The sequence below is a fragment of the Melozone crissalis genome, unplaced genomic scaffold (genome assembly GCF_028551555.1).
Source record: "Melozone crissalis strain CALT ecotype California unplaced genomic scaffold, PUWL_Pcris_2 ptg000007l_1, whole genome shotgun sequence".
NCBI classification, from domain to species: domain Eukaryota; kingdom Metazoa; phylum Chordata; class Aves; order Passeriformes; family Passerellidae; genus Melozone; species Melozone crissalis.
In genome coordinates, this window is record NW_026535785.1 from 19,508,571 (window position 1) to 19,519,155 (window position 10,585).

General features: G+C 41.0%; 1 protein-coding gene across 1 annotated transcript in view; it reads right to left on the minus strand.

Moving 5' to 3' along the window:
• The window catches only part of GARRE1 (granule associated Rac and RHOG effector 1), a 60,387-nt gene that overhangs the window by 48,652 nt on the left and 1,150 nt on the right, over positions 1 to 10,585 (minus strand). The gene's annotated exons all lie outside the window — the stretch shown is intronic.

Below are 10,585 nucleotides of genomic sequence, written 5' to 3' on the forward strand. Positions count from 1 at the left end.
CCTTCCTTCTACAGCTCTGTAAGGATTTTGCTCTGCTTTTAGAATTATTCTGTTAGGCAATTACAGTTATATTCTACATAAGCCCACAATATGTATCTGTAGAAACCTCTCAGGGAACACTACAGGGATTTTCTACACTACAATTATTTTCTCCATTTCTATTAATAACTTGGAGTTTCCTGCAAATTCTGAACACTAAAAACATATCCTGCTTTTTTACTTCCAATTCAACAACACGGGTCTATTGGCAATTTCTTTTCCCTATTTTCAGATTAACTCCAGCCAGTTAAACCCCACAGCATCAGACAAGCATCCTTACTACACACTGAGGTATTTATAGATCTGGTTTTACCCACAGCAATACAAAATATGGATTTTCTGCATGCACCTAACAATGCCTGCTACGTGCACACTGCACAATTCCTGCTCTGCCCACTGAGGGAGTCGGATTTCAATGAGACATTTTCTCAAAATTTCAAGTCTAGAAATAAATCAAATAATTACCTTCCTTCAAAGCATCCAGTAACACTGTGCAGCTGGAGCAGGCCATACCACTTTGTGCATTTATTTTATTAGGAACAATGTGTTCTAAAGACAGAACTGGGACTAACCACAATCAGAGTATTATTGGATACACCGAGGGGTTTTATCCTCTGCTACCACTTGTGCATTTCCATGAAGCAAGGAGAGTTTGAGCAGTGCTTGAGCTGCCCCAGGGACACTAACTCGCACCAAACTGAGTAACAATAACAGGAACTCTTTTGCATTTTCAGCATGGCAGAGTCCTCTCCCCATCTTTCAGCTAACATTCCAATCCTCACTAACACATACAATCAGGAGAGTTTTATATGGCAATTAAAGTTTAAAGCAGGAAAAAAAGAAGTAAAACTAAAAGTAAGAACAAAAATAAGCACAGGGGGAAAGGACAGTGACTGGATTCAGCAGCATAAAAAATGGAGATGATTCTGTGCCTGGCAATGAAACTGATGGTTTTTTTTACAGCATATCAATATAGCAATATTCAAAATTCAGATGAAACTATATTTTAGGGCTCTCAAATGCTATTAGTGAGGCATCCTGCTGCTTTCTGAGTTGCTGCATGCCTATCAGAAAATCACTTTAAAGAGCAGAGTCACTTGTAAAATGGAACCTTAGCTCCTCTTAGAGCTAATGTTTTATTCTCTGTCTGAAATAGGAATTATTCCATGGACTGCTTTTCATATTTTTCAGGTGATTATGCTGGCATTTCTTTGTCTCTGAAGTTGAAGCATACACTCTGTTTAGGGGTCATTTCTTTGTCCACACTTTGGTCACAACAATGGATTTTTATTAGTCCAAACTGACACTTATTTACTACAACTAAAACTATTTCAATGTTAAATTAAGCAACCTCTACTAGTAAGCACCTAGAAGATAACTACTCAAGAAAAAGCATCAATGAAAACATCTTGTGGCACAGAGATTTTTACCCTTCACCAATGTTGTAAATACCTGACTTATCCTGGATTCACAGAATGTTTTGGGTTGGAAGAACCTTAAAGCCCATCTCATCCCACCCCTGCCATGGCTAGGACACCTTCCACTCTCCCAGTTATCCTTGGTTATTCCAAGGGCCCATCCAACCTGGCCTTGGACATTTCCAGGGGTGAGGCAGCCACAGCTTCTCTGGGCACCCTGTGCCAGGGCCTCAGCACCCCCACAGGGCATCATTTCCTCCTAATATTTAATCTAAATCTACCCCCCACTCAGCAAAGACCATTCTCCCTTGTCATATCACATGCTTTTGGGAAAAGTGACAGATTTAAGCTTGTTATTAATAAAAGGTTTCTTACCTAATATTTGTAGTTCTAAAAGATTCCATTGAATGGTCTCTCTCAATTACTTATTGAGTTCATGACTATGAGTAACTGCTTTGCTGTGGTTCTTACTACAGTCTTCTCCTATTTAACAAAACCCAACATTCTTAACAAAGAAAAGAAAACAAACAAAAAAAAGGAGAGGCACTGCAGTGTAAGTGCAAGTAAGCCACAAGTACCTGGCACACAACCTTCAGCTCACCACCAGCCCAGGGTGAGGCAGCATCTTCCATAAGGAAGAACATGGAGCAGCAGTTTTAGGAAAGAAGTCATTTCACCAGAGAACACAAAAACCAGTTCTTCCCTTCACACCACCTACAAAGCATCACTTTTGAAGTATTAGTGCTGTAAATGCTGGTTCTTACCAGAGAGGTGCACAACAGCTGACCTGCTGTGCTGGAACACCCAGCAGTGAAGACAAAGGTATCTCACACCTGAGGACACACACTGATACATCTAAGTCATCTTTGTCAGGTGCTTCCCTCCTCTGAGGGTTATTCTGCAGCTGCAATTCCCATTCCCTGCTTTTTTTCAGAATGTATGAAGTGGATCCTCTGAGACCACAAGGTTTGGACTGTGTCAGACAGAAACCCACCATCCTTTGTCCAAAACACCACCTGCCTGTGACAATGTAAGGCCAGGGAAAGCCACTGAGCTACAGCACTTTAGGCCAATAGTGTGATGTAAAAGAAGAAATTTTAAAAATCCTCAACACAAATCCTTAGCAACAGCTAAATAAAGGATTTTAAGTCCACTAAGGCAACAGTGCTTTGAGGCACGATGAGGTTTTTCACATGCTACTGAGCACAATAATCAATATTCACACAGAGCTACTTCCAATTTTGCCTAAAGTCTACTGCTCCAAATTATACCAGTTTAACTTAGCTCACATTAGAATTCATTTTAGAGAAAAATATTTAGCATAGATGCAATATGCAAGATGCCCTGAATTCGTATTATAATTTATTCTTCAACGCACTGAACATCTGAATCAAAATACAGCCCACCTTCCTGGGAACACTCATGATTATGAAGACTGAATCACTTACAAAGCTTTAAGTCAAAAGGAAAAGGAGCATTATTATGTAGTGTAGAAAATTTAGTAAACTATATTAGACCTGTTTTTGTTGGTCTTTCATTTCATGTGCAGCAAAATACAATCAACACATGCCCCAGACCAGAATATATCAAACAGCATATGCAAAGAAGACACAATATATTGCCTCCCTGAAAGCACAAGAATTTTTGGAAAGAAACTGCTTCATCTGTCCTACAACAATTTCAGAACAAAATACAGACACAACCTTTTAGCAGAAAGCAGCTGACTGAAATATGTCATTTTCTCCTGTTTCAGAATGTGACTTAAAATACCACTAACAACACATGACATCAGAGAAAAGCACCCACTGGCTGCAATGTGAAGCTGAAAAAAAGCCCCATAAAAATGTGAATGTCTCAGGAAAAAGAACAAATGACAACATTAAGCCAAATGTCATATAAAGTCATATAAAGCCAAGTCATATAAAACCAGCAGCAGTCTTCTTCATCTCTCACACTGTACAAAGTCAAGGGCCATGAAAGCCTTTCAAACACAGCAAAAGATGCTGAAACACACGAGAAGGCAGACATTTCCATCAACAGACAGACAGACATTTCCATCAATAATCCCCCTAAGTGCAAGGGAATCATGAACAAGAGGGGTAAGGACAGAGGAACCTGAATCTACATGTTCCATGCCAATCTACAGACATGTCCTCAGAAGCTTAGTGTAAAAATCACTGCAAATTGTCACAATCCCCCATCAATGCTCTGCACAAACAACAAACTGTGCAGCTGTTTAAGAGCAAATTAAAAAAACAAATTAAACTTATATCCTGTACCTTTAAAGGCAGAGGAGCTCCTCAGCCCTGGCCCCTGCTAGCCAGAGCAATTCCCACACCATAGTGCTCACCTAACACACCTGGCCAAGGACAGCCCTCAGAAACACCCAAACACACAGCACCCAGCTGGCACCTCCTGAGTGAGGGACAGCTCCTGGCATCTGCCAGGCACCTGCTGATCACTGGAGTGTGGAAAAGGAGGGCACACACAGGAACTCTCATCTTCTAGCCCATGTTCAGTAGAAGCACGAGCACAGAGCAAACCATGGTCTGTTATTCATTTGTCTGTCTGTATCAGACAACCCCAGTCAAACCTCCTACAACCCAACCATTCCAGAATCTAAGATTAGAAAAAAAAACCCCAAACAAGCTCTTTTCCTGCTGCATCTTCAAAGGGAGAAAATGCACTTTACCCAAAAAACATTTCCCTAAATCTTGTGTGTCAACGACAGATTTAATCTATCATACCAATTCATCACCACAAAAATGTAACATTCCTATACAAAAACAAAAAATGTATCATTAGTGGTTTTCGACAGATTTCATATCCAGAAACATCTGCAGAGCAACGGATTCACTTAACCAGTCAAGGAACTTTTCTAACCACTAAAGCAAGCAACAGATTGACTCCAAAATAGCACAGGTCAGATGTACCACTTTGCCACATGGAAAAAGCTCTAAGTGCACTTGACCAGAGACTGCCAAACCAGAGCTTACACTGTCCCACAACCCAGCATTTGGTCTTAAAACTGAAATAGCCATTCATGTGAAAGACAACATTTAAATTAGCGCTGATAATCTGGATCTGTAGAATATCTTTGCTAAGAAGGAGGTATGAACAAGTCTGTGTTAAATTCATAGCCAAGTTTTATATAAAATTTGCTAATTACCAAAGTTATTTTGTAATACCTGCCTAAAACTTTACACGGTTTGCTCCTCTTTGGGCCTGGAATGAGGTCAAAGTGCTGAATTCAACACCACAATCTGTTGCCCTGGAAATTATTGCAATGTTTACACAAAGAAGTTTATTATGAGATCTAATAGGATTGCTCAAAAAAAAATGTTTTCATTCTCCTTCTGAAAGCAATACAAGACAGACAGAAAGACTCCTTTGAGTAAGGACTTCTCCAACATTTTAATACAGAGCCAAGCAGGTTCCCAAAAGCAGAACGTTCCTATAACATGCTTTGTTTTTCAGGGTTTGGTTCTAAAACCTGACATTTCTTTCCAGGACTCCATACAATTTTTATCAGCATGAAACAAAAATAAGCAGAACTACAAGTTCACATACACTTGCATTACTTTAGGAAATTTAATTTTTGGTTGACCTACTCTGCTCTTCTATACATAAACTTCAGCAACTTCTCTTTGTTTTGGCTGAAAACAGCCAAAACAAGTGTAACACTACCAAAGCCTTCACCTTGTTTCTATCAAAAGATGTGCACCTATTCACACAGGTGGAAGGACAATTTATTTGTACTGCACTCTGAGTTACTGAAGGATGCCCAGTTTGCTCTCTGTATGTAAGGGATGCCCAAACAGCCACTCACACCTCTGCTCTCCTGCCAACAACAGTTTTGGTATCATCTGCACCACTCACAACTGAACTCAGTAACAAAATTCTGATCATTACCAAGTTTCTTCATTCTGTTTATTTAGTAAATTAAAGCCTTTCATTTTTCATGCATATTTAGGAGGAGATCTATTTTTTATCATCATATTAAAGTTTTTGATTGCATCACTTGCTTGCAAATGCTTATCTCATATAGCAGAAAGGGTTGATCTTATTGCCTTATTATTTAAATATTTGCAAGTTGTGTTGCTCAGCCGAAAAACCACAGATAAATATCTAACTATGTGTTTGGTAAGAGGCTAAATAAAGTTTATTCTGCAGCTCAGAAACATGCACTGATGAGGCAGGATTCTGGAACAATGTCCTCACACAGTTTGAGTTAATGCTGCTCCACACCACCTGGCCTTGACGCCTGCTTGGGCCAAGAGCTGCAGACCACAAGCAGCATTGCTGCTCTTCCCTCTCACCAAGAATCATCTCTGCTCAGCATCTTTCCATTTTTTACAAACACAGGGGCCTCTAACAAATGATGAATACCTTCTTCATTTTTACCTGCATTTGACAAACTGAGTATTTGCAGATTACAAACTCAGCCTACACCGAAGTTGCCCTGAAGAAGAACACACAGAACTGGAAGAATAGCATTTTTAGGTACCCTCTTCCTCCTTGCATCCTTCCTCCTTCCACATGATACAAAATCATCTGGTGCAAGATTTGCAAACGGCATTCTGAGAAACATTTTGAAATAGTCACCAGAAAGAGGTTACGTTCCTCAAATCTTTTGGAGTGTGGCACAGAATTACATTTACCCCCTGTGTTCCTTCCCCTGTGATTCCCCAGGTTGTCACTGCAGCTGGGAGGATGCAAACATGAGAAGAATCTTTCAAGAAGAGCTGTATTTCTGTGTGTCCTTCCTAGGCACCACAGCTCTCTCTGCTTTTCAGCAGTTTTGTTACATGATCACATAAAAAGAATATCTGGTTTCTTCAGGATGAGATTACCAGCTACAAATATTTTAAGGGACTTCAAAAAAATGTTACCTTGTACTTAGACTCTTAGGAAAGATCTCCAGATTTTCCTGGAATGTGAGCTGCAGACATCCATTGCTTTATCTTTCTCCAGGGAAGTCCTTGTGCTTGGACTCAAAGTGTTCTCAGGTACACAGCCAACTTCTGTGATATGTACAGAAGAGCACGAAGTTCAACTTTCATTAAAAATGCCTAGTATCATTGCCCTGGATATCCTGGTATGAGACAAATCATGTGCACATGCTTTAAAGGGTCTCATTTTACCTCAGTAAATCCAGAGGAATTCCCAACACCATCCAGAAACTCACAAACACACCAGTTATGACAGTCAGGTAATCTACTTGGAAACTAAAATCACTCAGTTACTGACAGAATTAGAGATAAATTTCATTGGTAGACAACCCTCACATGAATGAATCACACTAGAGATGCCTGTGGAAATGGAAAAAAGGAAGTCCCCTGTTCCTGCTCTTCTCCTACCCTCTCCTCTACAACTCTGCTTTAGAGTTCCCAAAATGTATTAAAATAAAGCATTAAATAAACTAAGTTCAAAATTATTATTTCTATCAAGCGAAACAAACTTTCTCTTACATTCAGAAGCTGTTCAGGTTGAGGAGATTTATTCTGCTCCCAGATTGCAGAGTACACGACACAGAGCCCGAGGAATTTTCTATAATTGGACAGTACCATTTAAATGTCAGCTTTGAGAGCACAACTAAACAAGAGTCACACCTAAAACACTGCTATTAAACAGCCAGTTGACATGTTCCCTCACAGCATTCTAACCAGCACAGAGGTAGTGGCAGGAAAGAACAAAAACAGAATAGCTCAACATGAGGAGTGCCCGACAGGGTGGTGGAAGGATTCTCCTGTTGAAATTTCCCAAAGAATCTAACTTTTGCAATGCTGTTGTACAGAAATGCTAACAGAAAATGTTAATGCTTGACAAGTACCCCACTGTAATAATGCTTGATAAACCACAGAGTCCCACTGACCCCAAACCCCCAACCACTTGAAAAAGCAGAAAACTGTTAGAAAATCAGCAACAAAAGATCATGAAGAAGGAACAATGAAAATCTAGCTAGCCTAAACCAGAAAATACTCATCAGATATTTCAGGGAGAAACTGTTACTAAAAACATAAGCAGGAATTGGTCACAATTTAGGGATGCATTGTAAAGATGTTTCCTAAGGCATTATTTTGTCAATGTGACCCTAACAATAAAACATGGGCAATTACTCTACAGCAAATTTTTTTTCTAAGTTTTTTGTTGGCTTTTTAGCTAATACAGCAAAAATTCTGTCAGTGCTATTGTGTTCTCCTATAAGGGCTTTCCTTAGAAGGAAGAATATTTATTTCCTTAGTGCAAATGGTTCTTCAAAGCCAAGTCCTGGAATACCACACTTCCAACTGGAGCTGGATAAGCTGCCATGTGTTATCACCAGCCTGAAGCCAATTTGCCATCGATGGAATGCAGTATCACAGCTGGGAAAATGCCTGGCGTGCTGCACAGCCTCTCAAGGATGCCTGAAAGCTCACAGAGCCTCAGCTACCCCCACCTCAGACCCACCCATGCACTCACAGACATCCCAAGACTCCCCCAGCTGTACCTGGGCTCCTTGGTATTCCCCTTTTCTGTCATTCTTCAAAGCCTGACCAGCATTTCTAAACCTTCTATTCTGCTTTTTCTCACACACACTCACTCCTTTTTCTTTTACTCCAAAGCACTCCAGCCTGAATCCCTGGAAGTTGGTTCACCTCGTGCAAAGCTTGTGACCTTAACAGAATCACACGGATCAATTCCCCAAAATTTATCTTAAATAACCAACACACTAATTCATTAATTACAGCAGGGTAAGACCAGATTGACACTCCAAGATCACAGTTCTCAAAACAATTTGTCTAGTCACATTAGTACTCTTCGAAGTGAAACACACCTCATTACTACTAAAATCATCATTTTGAAGTTCCATTTTAAAATTCTTTTTTTCTCTCCTCGCTTTAATCACCATTTTGACAAAATCCAAGGACTGGACTAAACCAGTTTATCCACAGAACATTACAAGACTGGAATCCTATCAGACCAAATTGGCAATTCACCTGCAAAGCAGAATTTGTGAATGGAATATGTCCTATTCCCCAACACACACCTTAAGGGCTTCTTTGATGGCTGAAAGGACAAACGTCTAAACAGCTCCTAATGTAAAACTGTCTTGAGGTACATGAACAGCAGAAGAGAAGAAACACAAAGCCAGAGGTGCAACAAACACAACTTCAAGCTTCTTCTCCGTGAGTGTGAAACCCATCTTTAACATATTCTACTTAATTTTCAATACATGTTTTCATCCTCCAAGACAGAATTTCAGATTTTACAGGTATCAAGACACAGGACCTTCTATGGTTTAGATCCACATTCCCCACTAAGTTTCCAGCACATACAAAATTCAAACAGAACCTGGAATGCACCGTGGCCCAGAAGCATGGGATTGCCTGCAGCTTGTCAGCAAAGGCCTGGGAAGGGCACCCAGACACATCACCTAGCTCTAGGAGGAGCAGAGCAATTACAACACAGTTCTGTCAAGTGCAGCAGCGCCAGTTGCCCTCAGAGGCAGCCCCAGCAGAGCACCCTGTGATGAGGTTACCCATGCTGCTGGAAATGTCATCTTTCATGTTCAACATAAACCCCTTCTGTAGCTAATAACAATACCCTGGCATTGTTTGCCACACGTAGGTTGTTGCACTGGCTAACACCCAATCCCAGTAATAATATTCTATCTACCTACAATCACCACAAAAAATGCTCATTCTCTGCCCTGACTGGTGCTGCAGCACGGCAGCAAGCTCTGAGAGCTGCCACACTCCAGGTTCTGTATCTCCCTGTGCAGGTACCTGTCTGCACTGATCAGACACTTCTCTAGAACTCTAGAAACACCTTGAGATTACTGGGAATAAAGGAGCTCTTTTCATACAGCACAATTAGTCATATCAGCAGTGATAGCTATTTTGAGCAGCACCCATTAATCACTATCATTAGCAGGATTTCTGGTGTACCAGCATTCATTGTACCAAGAACAAGTCTTTTCCTATTACAGTACTACCACACAAACAAAAGCAGCAGCACGATTTCTCTTGACATAACCCTGTTTTGAGTAAGGCAAGTGGCAGCACTTAAAATGACTGTAGTGTCAGATTTAAAAAAAAGCTTACTTAGGACAGAAAAATACAATTGTTTCGCTGCAAAGAAAAGCTGGCCGTCATTTATACGCTGAGGCAGAAGGAGTGTTGAAAAATAATAAATAGCAGGAAGAAGTGGGGAATAAAGATCTCAATCTGGAGACAGCACACCCTCAGAAAAATAAGATGCCAGTGACCAAGCCCTAGCTGACATCCAAGAAGCAGAAGAAACCTAGACTTCATGTTTACATGTTGGTAGCACACATTTGCCTTATTACATTTTATGAGGGATTATTTACCTGCTAGCCAAATTTCAGAGTCTCAGAACAGACTTTCAACTAGAAAAATATTCTCCATATGCATTGTTTCCAGTTTCCTAACCACCCTGAGTAACCCCTGATGCAGAATGAGCAGCCAGCAGAAGCATTCCTGCCTTACACCAACCAAGGGAGCAGCACCACGAGAGGCACAGAAAGCAGTGGCTGTGAGCTGCTCCAGCCTGGCTCCTCCAACACCAGGAACACAAAACACACCTTCACCCCAACCAGACATTAAATACTTAGAAAGGTCTGCTGGGAAGGAAAGAACAGAAAATACAGGAAGAAAAGAAAAACCTCCTGCAAGTCATTAACGTGGAAAACTTGCCATTCTTTACAAAAGGGTCTAACTTTATCTTCTGTAGAAACACTGCCCGGTAGAAGACCCGAGCCAAGTGCAAAATCATGTTGGTACCCATGAAACACAAACAGCACCTGTGCACATACCAAAACGGGCCAACACTGCTGATCCCATGAGCTGCACACCAAAACCTTCATGCGGCCAGGAGCCACACAGCACACACCTCAGAGAGGTGAGGGAAGGGGAGCTTCAGCCGCCTGTGCCCACAGAAAACAAATACAGTTCCTCAAGAGCACCACTACATATTTGCCCACAGCACTGAGCTGAGGAAACACAAACATCCAGCAACAATAGGCTGAAAATCCAGCAGCTGTAGATGAGAGATTGTCCAAGGGCAGCCGGCGGTTCCAGATGCAGTGCCATTTTGGGAGGCAAGCCCCAGCCCGTGCCAGCTGC